Source organism: Triturus cristatus, chromosome 3_2 (genome assembly GCF_964204655.1).
Source record: "Triturus cristatus chromosome 3_2, aTriCri1.1, whole genome shotgun sequence".
Taxonomy (NCBI): Eukaryota; Metazoa; Chordata; class Amphibia; order Caudata; family Salamandridae; genus Triturus; species Triturus cristatus.
In genome coordinates this window covers 535,125,173-535,143,448 of record NC_140584.1, presented here as the reverse complement: position 1 = coordinate 535,143,448, position 18,276 = coordinate 535,125,173, and the positions used below count along the sequence as shown (strand labels likewise).

Genomic DNA, 18,276 nt, shown 5'->3' with positions numbered 1-18,276 from the left:
TAATTGTGCCCAACACCTCTAGGGGAAAATTTACTGCTGTGGCATATCTCAAGAAACAGCTGGCTTGATCAGATGTATGTCCTTTCCAATGCTAGTGGATTTATTTCATTTGAGATAATGTTGTGTGATAGTTATCGATAAAAAGCTCTTCCTGCTTTATGTAGATATCGCAAGTCACCCAGGAGAGCGGATGGCTCCCTACCCAGGGGTCCAGCAACATGTCTGCTGGGTGGTAGCCTAGGCAGCCTCTCAGACAGGACGTGGATTGTAGGTTAGGTTCAGGGGGCAACTCTAAGTTGCCCTCTGTCGTGCATCTTACATTAAATCGCACACTGGCATCAGTGTGGGTTTAATGTGCTGAAAAGTTTGATACCAAACTTCAGTCTTCAGTGTAGCCATCATGGTGCTGTGGAGTTCGTGTTGACGACCTCCCAGCACCATATACTCCTAATGGCAGCACTGCACTTACAATGCCCAGGAACGGACCTGGGTACTATAGGGGTACAGGGCTCATGCACATGTACCCACACCAGTGGCATAGTGCACCCAGCGAGAGGGGTGACTGAGGTATGCCAGGGCAGTGTGTTGGTGGGCATGGCACACAGGGATGTGCGCCATGTCGACTCTGTTTTATGTGTGTGTGTCAGGGTACAGGGCCTCTAAGGGTGGCACAATAAGTGCTGCAGCCCTTAGAGGCCTGCTCTGGTCACAGGGCTTTGGTACCTAGGATACCCTTTACCAGGGGCTGACATGTGGCCAGAAATGCCAATTGGGTTTTGGCTGTTAGGCAGTTGTTAGGGAAGGAACATAGGCCCTGGGCACCTGATTGGCAGGAGCCCAGGGCACACTAAGTCAAAAAGCATCAGTAGTCTGGCAACAAAAAAAAAGAAAAAAAGGGGGGGGGGGGGTTTACTGCAACAGAAACCCACTTTCTCACAGTCACCTCCAGCACTTGTTGTCACTCTCTACAAGGTACCAACTGCAAAAAGAAATCTTAACATTGTAGGAAGCTGGCTCTTTATATAGTGGATCAAAACGAAGTCTGCTATGTAAAGAATCTAGGCAACCTTTATTGGCTTACACAGGAAAAAATTATAACACTTAATGCTCTTTTGCGGTAGTGTGGGTGAGCAGTTTAGGCTTATCAGAGGGTAGTGCTAAGCATTTGTTGTACTCAAAAAGGCAATAAATGAAACACACACTCAAGAATAAATCCGAGACCAATTCAGAAAAATTACATTTTTATAAACGTTTTGATACCAAGAAGTTCGTTATCAAGTAAGTACTTTTGCAGACATTAATTTTTAAAGGTAAGTAAATAGTTCAATTCAATACATCTTTACACAGCAAGCTTCCCTATGGGAGAAAAGGCATATGTTCCATACGGTTACTTGCAATCAGTTGCGGGGGTATCCTTCAGGACTTAGGGCTGTAGGGGGTCAAGGTCCAAAATACCACCAGCAGTTACTTGTTACCTGCCCTGGGGCGTCCAGGTGCAGAAATGCTTCTCGGTTGGTAGCTGTGCGAACTACGCTGGTGGAAAGTAGAGGTGGCCACCTAGAAATAGAGGCGGGCTTGGGGACAAAGAGGCTCCATGCAATTAAAATGAAGCATCTTTTGTGGCACAACTGATTGCTAAGAGCAATCCAGCCTCTATGTGCTCCACAAGCATGTGGCTTTGCATTCTGTAGGAAAGTGGATTATTATTTGTCGTGGACTAGAGATAAGGACAACAACTGTTAGATGTCACATAAATCAAATAAAATAAACCTGTGCTCCATCCCTGATAATGTGTAAGGTACTTTAGCAGTGTATACATGTAGCGAAATGGGTTTCACCCATTTAACCCACACAGATGTTTCGCTTTTTGGTCACCCGGTTTTTGGACCTTTACTGTAGGCTACTCTCCCTACTTGAGTCTCACTCATGAAAATCCCATGGCAATTGAATTGCACTTGTTTACCATCTGTGTCTTCCTTTTAAGATAAAGCCGCTGTGCCAGAGCTAGGGTAACGGGCACTGGCCAGTTACACGTGAACGTGTGCGCAGGCTGCATATGTAAAACTAATGTTGTAAGCTGTAGGAAGGTGCCCCTTTTTATCTTGGTTACCCCCACTTTTTGGAAATTACCTATGCAGTAGGTGGGTTGCACAAACAGCCTAGACACACCCCTAAAGTGGGCTACCAGATGTGCTGCATGAAGGAAGGGTTCCACCATATTGTTTTTGGAGGAACAAGGAGCGCTTGGATAAGGTTATGCCCACTCCTCACAGGAATTGGTCATACAGCGGGTGTAGGGAGCCCAAAGTTACGTAGCCCATTGGCTACTCCCCTTCACGCCCCTAAATCTTGCATTTAGAGGAGCCCTTGGCACCAGAGAATCAGAATCGACTGACTCAAGAAGAAGGGCATCGAAGAGCCGCAAGAACTGAGAAGCAACAACTGACTTGGTGCCAACACTGCCGGCCGGCCTGCCTGCTGTCCCTGACAAATACGACTGTTCAGCCTCCAGGAGCCTGGGAGGACTGCCAGCACTTCGCAAAACAGCCATCGTATCCCATGGAGTATCGGCGCAACTTTCCTAAATCCTGCAGGCACCGAAACAGTTTACCAATTTGCTGATCCCTGGCTTCACCGATGCAGCAGCCACCCAGTGAATAACAAGACGCTAGACCCTCCAGGAGCCCTACAGCACCAATTCCCGGATTGCCGGACCCCTTACAGCAGCTAAGACTAGTTGGTGGTCCAATCTGGACACTGAGCCCACAGAGACCCACCAGCCGACGAGGGACATCAGTACTGCAGAAGCCATCATCCAGAGTGGGCCAGCTGTCCTGTTTCCCCATCTCAAGCTCGTCAACTGAAGCACATGCCGCTGTCCGCCTCAACCAGACACCTCAAAGCATCTCTGCAAGCAACTCAACAGCAGAGTCCAAGTGAACTGATGGTGTCCCTAGCACCCAGCAGAGACCTCTCTCCCCCCCCCCCCCCCCCCCAAAGACTTGAGCTCACCTTTGAGTTCTGTCGGATTATGCGGCAGTCCCTGCCTGCAGCCTCTTTCTACAGGCTCACCGAAACAGAGTGCCTCTGACTGCTGCGACTCGCCGGACCAAAGACCACTGCACACAAGATCCACAGCCTGAGTCCAGATCAACCAAAGGTGCATCCTGGCTCCAAACACCCTAAAGACCAGGGCACTCCTTTGTGTTCGAACCGACTGGCCTTCAGTCTCTGCCTGCAGCTTCTTTTTACAGGTACCATTTCCAACTGACTTCAAAGAGCCGCCAGACACCAAAAAGCACCTCTACACTCAGACACTCCAGAGCCGACAGAGATGACCTGTTACTGCTGTCCTGGACATTGGCCCCAACTTACTTTAAGTCCTGAAGAACAGTCCTGTAATTCGTTGACAAGTGGTCCTATCAGTGTATGTTTTCCCCATAGTTCAACATTACCAGAAATACAGTATTGCCTATCCAAGTGCTAAAAACCGATCTAAAAAAGTACTTGCCTGATCATGAAGATCTTGGTGCCTAAAATAATACAAGAATCTATTTTTGTTTATAAATTGATGTTGGATTTCTATATTGAGTGTGTGTCTCATTTATTGACTGTGTGTACAACAAATGCTAAACATTCCCCTTTGATTAGCCTAAGCCGCTTGACCACAATACCACAATATAGTGCACTTGGGATTTTTGAAGAAAGCCCTGTAAACCAATAAGGATGGCCTAGACTCTCTACACAGTGTACTTCCTTTTAGTGTACTATATAGAGAGCCATCTTCCTACATACCCAGCCCAGTAATTTCACACAGGTAGCCTAGCGCAGAAGGGACTCTGCAAGAACAGATGTTGACCTAGGGTAGTCCGCAAAATATTAGTAGAACAGGAAATGCAACAGGAGAAAACCCGTACACCCAGTTGAGACCTGGGTAATTGTGATAACTAGCAACAATGTATTGAAGCGCAAAATAAATAACGAACAAGAGATAAGAAGGGAGAAACACCAAGGTTTAGATATCGCGATCTCTATTAGAATGTGTAAGAAGGTATTGGTTTCAGATGGCAATATTACATTTCAATGTATGCAAGTGTAATCTAAAGTATAGGTGCTTACAAAAGTGCTCATGGCAAGGTGAACGGCGCATGGTGAGACATGTGATATGGTGAAGCAGCGAGACGTGCAGTTTTTGAAATTGGTACATAACACGAATACAGTGGATACAATATATTAGAGACAGGTTAGGAGCAAAGAAGGCCGTAAAGGCACTGAATTTTGCCGACGGCGTTTCGACCTGTGTTTCAGGTCATCATCAGGACAGAATTACACAATTCATTTAAGCGTAGTTGTGTGAGGAGACAAAGGAAAGTGTCAGGAAGGGACAGGTGGGAAGAGGGACCAAACAACAGTGATGGTAGTGGAGTAAATTACCTGAAGCGAAATGAGGAGTAAAAAATAAGTTACTTACCTATAACTGCAGTTATCCAGTATTGGTATCTTTTAAAGATTCACATGCTTTAATCACTTCCCATCGTCGAAGTGGTTGTCCCTAGGTACTATAGTAAAGCAGTAAATATAACTAAAATGGACTAGAATGACACTAGGCAATGAATTTAAAGGCCTCTCTATGTCCTTTTTTTAAAAGGACCAAACTTTTACTATGACAAATCAGGTCATAGCATCCTCTAGAACACTCCGAAGAGAGGCTGATTCCCTCAGATTTTCAAGCACAAGTGGGAATAACATCCCTAGTGACAAGGGGAGACTCTCGGGAGGAGGGTGGGTCGCATATGAATCTAAAAAAGATACCAATACTGGATAACTGCAGGTACAGGTGGGAAGGAATATGCTACTTACCAGTATGCATCTGTTCTTGGTATGTAGAGCTGCAGATCTATACACTTTTGCATAGATCGCCATCTGGTGTTGGGCCCGGATGTTTGCAGTTTGTTTTTCTTCTTGGACAGTCTTTGGAAGTCACGAGTTCGGTGACTCCTCCTTCGGTCCGTACTGCGCATGGGCTTCGGCTCCATCCTCAGATTGTTTTTCGACCAGCAGGGAAAAGATGGAGCGTAGTGATAATAGTAAGAAACCCATGTGTGTTGTATCTAAATAAGATAGACTTGAACGGATACAGGTAGCCGGGGAGGCGGGTGGGCGTGTATAGATCTGCAGCTCTACATGCCAAGAACAGATGCATACTGGTAAGTAGCATATTCCGTTCGAGGCATATGAGCTGCAGATTATATACTTTTGCATAGATTATATAGCAGTACCCAGCCCTAGCGGCGACCACCGGTATCCGTTGCAGTGGTTTGAAATAGTGTCTTTAGTACAGCCTGGCCCACACTAGCTTGTTGTTTGGAGTGCACGTGTACACAGTAATGTTTTGTGCAGGTGTGCGGTGTTGACCATGTGGCTGCTTTGCAGATGTCATCTAAGGGTATGTTCCCTAGAAAAGCCATAGAAGCCCCTAACTTTCTTGTAGAGTGGGCTTTAGGTGGAACAGATAATGTTCTTTTAGCTTTGTGATAGCAAATTTGTATGCACTTTACAATCCACCTAGCTATCCCTGATTTAGAGATGGGGTTGCCTTTATGCGGTGGAGAGAAGGAGACAAACAACTGTTTAGTCTTTCTGAAAGGTTGCGTTCTTTGTATGTAGTACAGTAAAGCCCTTTTAACATCAAGTGTATGTAGAGCCCTTTCCGCGACAGATTGAGCTTGCGAGAAAAAAACCGGTAATTCTACCGATTGATTAAGATGGAAGGGGGAAATGACCTTAGGCAGAAATTTTGGATTTGTGCGAAGTATCACCTTGCTGTGATGTATCTGTACAAAGGGTTCTTGTATAGTGAACGCTTGTATCTCACTAACCCTTCTAAGGGAAGTGATAGCTACGAGGAAAGCTGTTTTCCAAGTGAGGAATTGTAGCTCACATTTATGCATTGGTTCGAATGGCGGACCCATTAGCCTTGTAAGAACTACGTTTAGATTCCATACAGGGGAAGGTGGTGCCCTGGGTGGAATTACTCGTTTAAGGCCTTCCATAAAGGCTTTAATAGCAGGCACTCTGAACAGTGATAAATGCTGTCTGTTTTGTAGGTAAGCAGCAATTGCTGCTAGGTGTAGACGTATGGAGGAATATGCCAGGTTACACCTTTGAAGATGGAGCAGATAGCATATGATGTGCTGTATGGATGCATCTAACGGGTTGATTGTATTGTTACGGCAGTAAACAACAAATCTCTTCCACTTTGCGGCATAGCATGCTCGAGTGGTAGGACGTCTGGCTTCCTTGATAATGTTCATGCAATCAGGGGGAAGATTAAGGTATCCAAATTCTAAGATTTCAGGAGCCAGATCGCAAGGTTGAGCTGAGCTGGGTCCGGGTGCCTGATTTCTCCATGGTTCTGGGTTAGGAGGCATGGGGACAGGTGCAGTTTTTGATGTGGTACCACAGATAGCTGTAGTAGTGTGGTGTACCACGGCTGCCTGGCCCATGTCGGAGCTACCAGAATGAGTGTGAGGGAGTGCTGTTGTAGCTTCCTTACCACTAATGGAATTAGCGGGAGAGGTGAAAAGGCGTATGCAAATTTGCCTGACCAGTTCATCCATATCGCATTGCCTTTGGACAATGGGTGTGGGTATCTGGCGGCGAAGCTTGGGCATTTTTTGTTTTCGTGGGTGGCGAAGAGGTCTATCTGAGGATGCCCCCACTGTTGGAAGAATGGGTGAAGAACTTGTGGATGCAGTTCCCATTCGTGCATTTGCTGCGTTTGTCTGCTGAGCAGATCTGCCATGGTGTTTTGTATGCCTGGGACGTGTTGTGCCAGGAGAAAGATTTTTTGTGGAATTGCCCATCTCCATATGCTCTGTGCTAAGCGGGAGAGCTGGGGAGAGTGTGTCCCCCCCTGTTTTTGAATATAATACATTGCAGTCATATTGTCTGTGCGAATTAGGACTGCTTTGTGTAACGCCCTGAACGTCTCAGGATCGTTTAACAGACACGACAATGAGGACGCAACCACTAGTGAAGGGTTAGTTGTTTTAATGAAGGCAAATATAATACAAAGAATAAACAAAAGTTATAGTCACTGGAATCCTCCAGGCTAAGTACGTTACCAGCCCACAGCACGGATGGTCCTAACCGTCCTCTGCATATACGCCGGTCCCGGCGTATGCCAACAGAGGGCAGAAATGAAATGGCCGACAATGCCAATCGGTAGGCTGTGAGGGGCACGAAGAGTGTTGGGGAGAATCGAGGAGTCAGGGAAACACCCAGCCGGGGTCTCTACCTGAAGGGAGCAGCCGCTCAACCTCTTCCTCAGACTGCACCGGGACGCGGAGTCACCTCCTGGTGATGCGTCACCGATACCCCAATCACAAGCAAGAAGACTGAACCGAGAGCAGCCGCTCGATCGATCCTGTGGACTTCCGAGTCTGTAACGCGGCAAACACCTCCTGGTGTGCGTTACAGCTGGCAGTCCCTGTGTCTCTGGTCGGGCTGGGAGTTACGACTCCAACCAGCAAAAGCGCCACTGCGCTTGGACTCAGCCGAGTCAAAAAGCGAAGCTCAATGGTTGACCGGTAGAGCTTCCGGGTCCTTCACAGGTGACGATGGGGCAAGACACGGCCCAGGGAGTAACGACTCGACCTACCTCCGTTCTTGCCTTACTGGAGCACCACTCCGGAACACTGCTCTTCACGAAGCAGGTACGTCGGTGTGAACACAATATCCGACAGCGTTGTACCTCCCGGTTCCTCCCTTTATAGGGCGTGTTTTCCTTGAGTTATGTAACAGCTCTCCTGTTTACATAAGGGCGTGTTTCCTTGAGTTATGTAACAGCTCTCCTGTTTACATAAGGGCGTGTTTCCCTTGAGTTATGTAACAGCTCTCCTGTTTACATAAGGGCGTGTTTTCCTTGAGTTATGTAACAGCTCTCCTGTTTACATAAGGGAGTGTTTCCCTTGCATGACAGGAATTCTTGACAGTACATCCTCCCTCTCAGCGGCTCCCCACGGGTCCAGCGCTGGCAGGAAAACGCCGATGGAACAAGGAGACCAAGCGCGGAGCATGAACCCCTTCAGCCGGTTCCCATGAATGCTCCTCCGGGCCATAGCCTTTCCACGCAACCAGGTACCACAGCTTCCCCCTGCGCCATTTGGACGCCCGTATGCCCGACACTTCATACTCCACCTCCGACTCCACGCATACCGGCCGAGGTGTCCCAGACGGCTTGGAGGGTGCTGGTTTGAGCAATGATACATGAAAGACAGGGTGTATCCGCAATGACTGGGGCAAGCACACCTTCACGTTCACGGGACCCATACACTTGGTAATTCGATAGGGGCCCATGTACTTGGGATGGAACACACTGTTCTTTCGAAACCTCATGTTTCTTGTGGATATCCAGACGTAGTCTCCAGTGCGGTACAGTGGCCCGGGCCTTCTCTTCCTATCTGCCGCAGCCTTGTATCTTCTCTTGGCCTCTATTAGGACAGCCCTTGAGCGCATCAATGTGTCTTTTATGTGTGCCACCCTGTCCGCTGTGGCGGGAATCCTGTCCTCTCTGAACGGATGTAGAAATGGCAAGAACCTGGGATGTTGGCCATAGTTGCTATAGAACGGAGATGACTGTGTGGAGCTGTGAGTGGCGTTGTTATAGGCTATCTCTGCAACCCATAGCAAGTCGACCCATTCTTCCCTGCCCTGGTCCACAAAACATCGCAGATACTGTTTGAGCGTTTGGTTCAGGCGCTCGGTTTGGCCGTCCGTTTGAGGGTGGTAGCTGGTGGACAGGGCGGTCTTAACATGCAGCGCAGTGCACCAAGTCTTCCAGAATTGCGCAGTAAACTGCGACCCCCGGTCCGACACGATCACCCCAGGTAATCCATGCAGTCGTACCACATTCTTTAGGAGTAGTGACGCCAATTCCCCGGCCGTAGGGACTCTCTTGCAGGGGATGAAGTGCCCCATTTTCGTCAAGTAATCCACCACCACCAGTATTGCCGTCATCCCCTGGTCTACCGGTAGGCCCACCACGAAGTCCAGTGATATGCTATCCCATGGTCTATCCGGGGTTGGAAGTGGATGTAAGAGCCCTTGGGTTCGGCCATGGTCGGCCTTCATGGTAGCACACGTAGGACACTCCTGTCCCCACCTCCTGACATCCACTCTCATGGTTGGCCACCAGAAATGCCGTCCCATGCTAGCCACCGTTTTTTCAAAGCCCAAATGACCTGCGCATGGAGAGTCATGGCACCAGATGAATGCTTGTTTCCTTAGCCTAGGCGTGGGTATCAATAGGCACCTGCCCTTCAGGGGTATCCCGTCCTTCAGCTGCCATTCTCTGTGACTGAGGAGCCACCTCCGCCATGCGAATGACCTGATCCCTCTCTTTATTCCCCTCAGGAAAGTATCCGGTTGGATAACCCCCAATACCATCCTCGGGGAAATGATGGAACGCTCGGTCGCAGGCAATGGTTCCTTAACTGCAGATTGACGGGACAGGGCGTCCGCCTTTCGGTTTTCCGTCCCCGGCCGATATGTGATGCGGAAGTTGAACCCCGCAAAGAAGATCATCCACCGCAGCTGCCTGGGAGAAAGGTGTCTAGTGGCCGTCATGAACTGTAGGTTCCGATGGTCCGTGTACACCGATACCACATGTCTTGCCCCCATCAACCAATGCCTCCATTCGGTGAAGGCGTCCTTGATTGCGAGAAGCTCCTTCTCTGCAATATGGTAGTTGCGTTCGGCGTCGTTGAGTTTGCGGGACATGTACGCAACGGGATGAAGCACCCCTGTGTCGTGGTTGCGTTGGGACAAGATAGCCCCCAGCGCCACATCCGACGCGTCCGCTTCCACCACGTAGGGGAGATCCGGATCGGGGTGAGCCAACACCGGCGCCTTACCAAAGGCGCTTTTCAGGGCCTCAAAGGCTTTGTTCGCTTCAGTGGACCAGACAAACTCCTTGGACTTCCTCAGTAGCTGTGTGATTGGGGCCACCACTCCTGAAAATCCATCTATGAACCGCCTGTAAAAGTTGGCGAAGCCAATGAAACTTTGGACGTCCTTCACGCTTTGGGGCACCGGCCATTCTTTCACCGCCTTGATCTTTCGTTCTGCCATCTCCTGTCCCTCTGGACTCAGCATCACTCCGAGGAATTCCACGGATGGGACGTGGAAGTCACACTTGCTGAGTTTACAAAACAGCATGTTTTCCCTCAGCTTTTGGAGCACAGCTTTGACGTGGTGTACGTGCTCCTCCACACTGGACGAATAGATGAGGATGTCGTCGATATATACGACCACGTAGATATCCAACTCCTCTCTGAATACCTCATTCAAAAAGTACTGAAAGGCTGCCGGGGCGTTGCACAGACCGAACGGCATGACGAGGTACTCAAAAAGGCCGAACCTGGTCTTAAAGGCGGTCTTCCACTCGTCTCCGTCCCTCATGCGCACCAGATGGTATGCCCCTTTCAAATCCAACTTGGTGTAGATACGAGCTTTCTTGACCTGTTCCAGAAGTACACTGATGAGAGGCAAGGGGTACCGATTTTTTATGGTTATCGCATTTAATGCCCTAAAGTCCACACAGGCTCTCAGCTCCCCATTAGCCTTCGGGATGAAGAAGAGTGGCGAGACGGCCGGAGACTTGGACGGGCGGATGAATCCTAGCTTGAGGAGTTTATCCAGGTACCCCCGGAGATGCACGTTTTCAGGCTCCGTCAGGGCATACAGCCTGCCGCTGGGAACGCTGGCCCCTGGCACCAGGTCGATCTGGCAGTCAAACTGTCTATGTGGTGGTAGCACTTCCGCCTTCACCTCATCAAATACATCCTCAAAACTGTGATAAGCCTGGGGGAGAGCCACATCTTTTTCTGCCGCTGTAGCCACCGTCTGACTCCCGCTCTCATCTGCGTCAAGGGATTCCGTTCTTATTCCACAATGCAGGATGCAATACGGTGACGTCATTTCGATGCGATGTGTTGGCCAATCCACAAAGGGGTTGTGTTTCTGTAGCCACGGCAATCCCAATATGACGCCATATTGGGGCGCTCGAATGATGTTAAAATCGATTTGTTCCAAATGGTTCCACCCATATCTCATCGGAAGGACCCCCGTGTGCTGCCCGATGGGCCCCGTCACCAATCGCCTTCCGTCTACAGCATAGACGTCTTCGGGTACAGCTTTGGGAAGAAGCACTAGCCCTAGCCTGCATGCCTCGTTGTGGTCCATAAACATGCCAGTGGCCCCTGAATCCACCATGGCCACAACGGGTATCCACTGGTCATGCACTCCCACGTGCACCGTGATAAACAGGTGTCGTTGTCCCTTAGTGACCGAGTTGGAAAGTGAAGGGATGGATGAGTGACTCCGAGATGCCCCTTCTCTGGTCTTGGAGTCCTCTAGTTTTCCGCCGGTATGTCCACCACGGCTGTTACCGACCGGTTGGCCCGATAACGTGACGTCTTCGGTTTGGCAGGGCATTCACGTACGTAGTGGCCTTTTTTGCCACAATATAGGCACAATCCTTGTTTACGGCGTGACTCTTTCTCCGTGGCTGTGAGGCTCGCTCGTATTGCGCCGATGTCCATGGGTTCTCCCTTGGATGCGGTGGAAGTTTCAGGACTTCCCACCGTCACATAGGATGGAAGGGATTTTCCTTTTCTCCCATGATCCCCCTTTCTTTCACTTAGCCTATGTTCCAGCCGTAATACCAGGTTGATAAGGCCCTCACATGTCTTGGGTTGAGGGTCAATATGAGCCACGGCGTCCTTGAGCTCATCGCACAGCCCTTGATGGAAGAGCGCCGTCTGTTTAGCAACAGGCCACTTGGTTTCCGCAACCAGCCTTCGGAACGCGTTGAGATACTGCACCAGGTCGTTGGATCCCTGTCTCAACTCAAGCATTTCACGGTCCGCCGTGTACGAGTCAGCCCTTCTGTCGAATACCTTCAGGAATTCCTCGCGAAAAGCACCCCAATCACATAAGAGGGGGTCGTCCCTGCTCACCAGAGGTACGGCCCATTGTGCCGCGTTTCCAGCCAAATAGGATATAAGGAAAGCCACACGAGCCTGACTCGTGGGGAACGCCTTTGGTTTGCACGATAAATGTAGCGCCACTTGTGTGAGGAATACCTGCACTGTGTTAGGATCCCCACTGTACCTCTCTGGTGTCGCCAAGGGGATGGCTACCGGCATTTCCACTACTACCGCAGGGGTCTGATTCGTGAGGGAGGTGCTGGGCGTGAGCGGGTCCAATTGGATAGCATCCAGTCTGGCTTTTACATCGGCTGTTTCTTGCCTAGAGGCAGCCACTTCAACTTGCATGGCCGCTAAAGCAGCCAGCACATCATCAAGCGTTGCCATGTCTGTTATCGACCGGGAGACAGTTAGTGTTATTAAGGTCGGATATTTTGTAACGCCCTGAACGTCTCAGGATCGTTTAACAGACACGACAATGAGGACGCAACCACTAGTGAAGGGTTAGTTGTTTTAATGAAGGCAAATATAATACAAAGAATAAACAAAAGTTATAGTCACTGGAATCCTCCAGGCTAAGTACGTTACCAGCCCACAGCACGGATGGTCCTAACCGTCCTCTGCATATACGCCGGTCCCGGCGTATGCCAACAGAGGGCAGAAATGAAATGGCCGACAATGCCAATCGGTAGGCTGTGAGGGGCACGAAGAGTGTTGGGGAGAATCGAGGAGTCAGGGAAACACCCAGCCGGGGTCTCTACCTGAAGGGAGCAGCCGCTCAACCTCTTCCTCAGACTGCACCGGGACGCGGAGTCACCTCCTGGTGATGCGTCACCGATACCCCAATCACAAGCAAGAAGACTGAACCGAGAGCAGCCGCTCGATCGATCCTGTGGACTTCCGAGTCTGTAACGCGGCAAACACCTCCTGGTGTGCGTTACAGCTGGCAGTCCCTGTGTCTCTGGTCGGGCTGGGAGTTACGACTCCAACCAGCAAAAGCGCCACTGCGCTTGGACTCAGCCGAGTCAAAAAGCGAAGCTCAATGGTTGACCGGTAGAGCTTCCGGGTCCTTCACAGGTGACGATGGGGCAAGACACGGCCCAGGGAGTAACGACTCGACCTACCTCCGTTCTTGCCTTACTGGAGCACCACTCCGGAACACTGCTCTTCACGAAGCAGGTACGTCGGTGTGAACACAATATCCGACAGCGTTGTACCTCCCGGTTCCTCCCTTTATAGGGCGTGTTTTCCTTGAGTTATGTAACAGCTCTCCTGTTTACATAAGGGCGTGTTTCCTTGAGTTATGTAACAGCTCTCCTGTTTACATAAGGGCGTGTTTCCCTTGAGTTATGTAACAGCTCTCCTGTTTACATAAGGGCGTGTTTTCCTTGAGTTATGTAACAGCTCTCCTGTTTACATAAGGGCGTGTTTCCCTTGCATGACAGGAATTCTTGACACTTTGGCTGAAATTTGTTTCTGAAACGATTTCAGGGCTAGAAAGATCGCCAATAACTCCAGATGGTTGATGTGGAGTAACCTCTGTTGTGGCGTCCATAGCCCTTGCACTGTGAGGTGTAATAGATGCGCTCCCCAGCCGGAGAGCGATGCGTCCGTCGTTAGAATTACCTGAGGAACCGGGTCCAGGAACGGTCGCCCTTTGGAAAGGTTTGTGGTGTTCCACCACTGCAGAGATCGATGAGTGCGGCCGTCCACCAACACCAGATCCGTCAGCTGACCCTGGGCCTGGTTCCACTGGCGTGCTAAGCACTCTTGGAGTGGACGCATGTGAAGTCTTGCATGAGGCACTATGAAAATGCAAGACGCCATCATCCCTATTAGTTTCATGAGCACTCTTGCTGGTAGAGAGTGCTGAAGAAGGAACTTTTGGCGCAGGGCTTGCATGCTTGCGATCCTGGCTGAGTTGGGATAGGCTATAGCTTTTGAGGTGTCTATAGTGGCACCGAGCTATTGCTTTGTGTGAGACGGTTTCAAGTGGGACTTTTGGTGATTCACCGTAAAGCCTAGCTGGTGGAGTAGTTGTATGGTAGTGTTTGTATTTTGTACACACTGGTGGTAGGACACGGCCTTTATGAGCCAGTCGTCCAGGTAGGGGAAGACGTGAATGTTTTGTCTTCGGAGGTGTGCTGCCACTACTGCCAGGCATTTGGTAAACACCCGTGGTGCGGTTGTGACCCCGAAGGGGAGAACCTTGAACTGATAATGTTGGCCGTGTACCACAAATCAGAGGTACTTTCTGTGAGCAGGGTGTATGGGGATATGAAAGTATTTCAGGTCCAGTGTAGTGAGAAAGTCGCCCTGACGGAGGAGTGGGAGAACTTGCTGAAGAGTTACCATATGAAAATGGTCTGAATGGATGTATGTATTTAGAGGCCGGAGGTCTAGAATGGGCCGTAGGGTCTCGTCTTTCTTCGGTATGAGAAAGTACAGAGAGTAGACCCGTAGATTTTGCTGATCGACGGGTACCTGCTCTATCGCGTGTTTTTGCAGGAGGGAGTACCTCTTGTTTCAGAAGTGTGGTATGTTCTTGTGACATAGCACGGTGTCTGGGTGGAATATTTGGGGGGGTAGAAGTTAGTTCGAGACAGTACCCTGACCGAATAATTTGGGTTACCCATTTGTCTGATGTTATGGCCTCCCAGGTTTGAAGGAAGTCTTGTAGTCTGCCCCCGACCGGAGTGGAATGGTCTGGGGGGAGCGGGGGAAAGTCATTGTGTGGGCGGTGTGGCAGAACAGGCGGTGTTGGTTTTGCCCCTGCCTTTATTATTGTTTCCTCGATATCCACCTCTTTGGTAGCCCTTTGAGAAGGTATTTTGAGGAGGGGACTTGTAGGAAGTGGAGGCGCTATCGGAAGAGTAACCTCTGCCAGAGCCTCGAAAGGAGGAACGGCGAAAGGAACGTCTAGGGGTTTGTGATTGCAGGGCTCCCATAGACTTTGCCGTGTCTGTATCCTTCTTCATTTTTTCCAGGGCTTCGTCTACTTTTGGGCCAAATAAGTGTTGTTGGTCAAAAGGGTGGTTTAAGATAGATGCTTGGACCTCTGGTTTAAAGCCTGAAATTCTGAGCCAGGCGTGACGGCGAAGCAGGACACTGGTGTTTATAGCCCTGGACGCCGTGTCTGCTGCGTCAAGTGCACATTTAATAGAGGTGTTGGTAATAATCTTTCCCTCTTGTATCAGCTCATGAGCTTTATTCTTATATTTCTCCGGGAGATGCTGCATGAGAGCCTCCAGCTCATCATAGTGTGCTCTATCGTACCTTGCTAGCAGCGCCTGCGTGTTGGCGATGCGCCACATATTGGCAGCCTGCGAGGCAGTGCGTTTGCCTGACGCATCTAAAAGCTTGGACTCCTTATCAGGTGGTGGAGCCTCACCAGATGACAGAGTTGGAGCGCTTCCTAGCTCTGGAAACCACTAGTGAGTCTAGGGGCGCAGGTCCTTTAATATAGACAGGATCCGTGGGGTCTGCCTTGTACTTTTTTTCTATTCTGGGGTTCAAGACCCTAGCTCTAACTGAGTCTTTGGACACCTCTGTGGCATGCTTGGTCCCCCCCTTAAGCATGGGTAATATAGCGGTGGATTTATCTGCTATGTCAAATGTGTCAAGTAGGAAGTTTTCCTCAACTGGATCACTGGGTAATTCCACCCCATGGTAATGTGCCGCCCGTTGTAAGAGGTGGTGGAACCCCAGGGAGTCCTCTGGTGGAGATGGCCTGGATGGATAGAGATCATCCTAGGGCACATCTGGGATATCTGGATTGTGGTAATCCTCCCATGGGTCAGGTGTTCCCGGAGGAGTGGGGTCCTGCGGGGCATCTGTGGGGTCATAGAATGGATCTCCGTGGTCATCAGGGTCCAGAGACGGTGTTGGGGACAGATGAGGAAAAGGTGGAGAAGGTGGGGGCGGAGATGGAGGGGGTGGAGGAGGGGGAGGAGGTGGAGGAGGAAGAGGAGGAGTTGGAGGCGGTGGGGAGGGTACTCTGAAGGGGGATGTGGCAGAGTCCTTCCGTTTTGGTGGTGGAGGAGGAGTTGGCTTGTCCAAAAGTCTTTTCTTGGAAGACAAAGTTAAATGTCCAGTCCTGGGATCCTTAGTTAAAGTCTTTTGAAGAGGATCCGGTGTGAAAAGCTCCTCCGGCACCGATTCCTCCCTCGGTGCTGATGTTTTCGGAACCGAAGGCTTCGTCGGTTTATCCGCGCCGTGCTTTCTCGGGGTGTCCGATCTTTTGGTCGGCGCCGAGGCAGGCTTCGACACGGAAGCGTCGGTGCCGAGGGATTTGTGTTTGGTCGGCACCGAGAGGCCAGGTTTCGACACCGATGGCTTCGGAACGGAACTTGTTTTCTTCGGCGACGAAGAATGTTTGTCGGCGCGGCTTGGAGGCTGGCTCGAGCCCGAGCCGCCAGGAGACTTGTGATGCTTTTTCACCGGGCCCGAAGGTGGGGTGATGGAAGCAGTATGCTTGGTTTTCCCTAGGCCCGGAGGCGAAGGGGTAACCGGAGTCTCTTTCGGTATGGGCGCGGGAGGGGGAGGGGGTAGAGTACTCACGACCCTCTGCGCCGGTGTGATCTCCTCCACGTCGGAGTCGTCGGCCTCGGAAGCGCTGACGACATCTTCCTCCCGTTCAGTGTGCTGCTGTCCCGAAGCTCCGGTGTCTTCTCCGAAGATATCAGGTGGAGCCGAGGTCGATGAGTGCGCCATGGTGCGTCGAGCTCGTCGATCCCGAATAGTCTTTTTCAATCGAAAAGACTTGCAGGCGGGGCAGTCTCGGGCCTCGTGTTCGGGAGAGAGGCAGAGGTTGCACACCTGATGGAGGTCGGTGTGGGGAAATTTAGACCCACATTTTGGGCACTTCTTGAAGGGAGTCCTTTCCATCGGCCGAGACCGGAGTCGAAGTAGGCCCGAAGGCCGCTGCCGATGTCTGGAATCGAGGAAGTGCCGAAGAGAGAGATGAAGAAGTCGATTCCGTCTAAAGAATCTCGATGTACGAGGATTTTTCGTCGAAGGTCGAACTGGAAAGGTTCGAAGCCGGAGCACGAAGTATTACATCCGAGCCCGATGGCGGAAAAAAACAATCTGAGGATGGAGCCGAAGCCCATGCGCAGTACGGACCGAAGGAGGAGTCACCGAACTCGTGACTTCCAAAGACTGTCCAAGAAGAAAAAAAAACTGCAAACATCCGGGCCCAACACCAGATGGCGATCTATGCAAAAGTGTATAATCTGCAGCTCATATGCCTCGAACACTTATTTTCTTATCCAGCATTGGATCTTTCATATATTCACATGCTTGAATCAGATTAGCAGGAAGTATTGTAGGAATTGAAATACCCTTAGAGGATGGTGGGTAAACACAATACACTTTGTAGAGGGTAATAAGAACTTACGATATATATCATAAATACACATATACATCTCTATATATCCAAACAGATATGATGAGAACACAAGCATTAAAAGTGCCGATTCCGGGCAGCACTGCCTGCAAACAGAGCAGCCGAAGAGGACACTGCTCTTTTTGAATGAGCTTTAGCTCTTCTCGTTAAGTGCTTGTGTGAGAAAGTGCCCTCTTTCTGCATGGTTGCCCCCACTGTTTGCTGAATTTCTGATGTACTTTGACTGAGTGTGCCCTGGGCTCCTGCTAATCAGGTACCCAGGGCCTATGTTATTTCCCTAAAACTGCATTGAAGCCTAAACCCAATTGGCAGCTATGGCCACAGGTCAGCCCCTGGTAAATGGTGCCAAAGGTACCCAGGGAACTGTGACCAGAGAAGGCCTCTAAGAGCTGCAGCACTTATTGTGCCACCCTTAGAGGTCCTGTACCCTTACAGTCACACAATGCCTTTGCAGGTAGCGTGTTTTGGTGCAGAACAAAGTGAAGAGTCGACATGGCACATATCCCTGAGTGCCATGCCTACAACCCACTGCCCTGGCATAGATAAGTCAACCCTCTAGCTGGGTGCACTATACCAGTGGCGAGGGTACAGGTGCATGAGCCCTGTACTGCTACAGTGTCTAAGGCCATTCTTAGATATTGTAAGTGCAGTGCTGCCACTAAGAGTATATGGTGCTAGGAGTTTGTCATTACGAACTCCACAGCACCATAATGGCTACATTGAAAGCTGAGACGTTTGGTATCAAACGTCTCAGTACACTAAACCCACACTGATGCCAGTGTGGGATTTAATGAAAAATACACACAGAGGGCATCTTAGAGATACCCCCTGAAAACTGACCTACCACTAGTGTCCAGGCTGAGTGGCTGCTTTCAG

General features: G+C 50.1%; 1 protein-coding gene across 2 annotated transcripts in view; it reads right to left on the bottom strand.

Annotated features, from left to right (window-relative positions):
- Positions 1 to 18,276, bottom strand: part of CSTF3 (cleavage stimulation factor subunit 3) — a 549,241-nt gene that overhangs the window by 209,756 nt on the left and 321,209 nt on the right. The window lies entirely within an intron of this gene.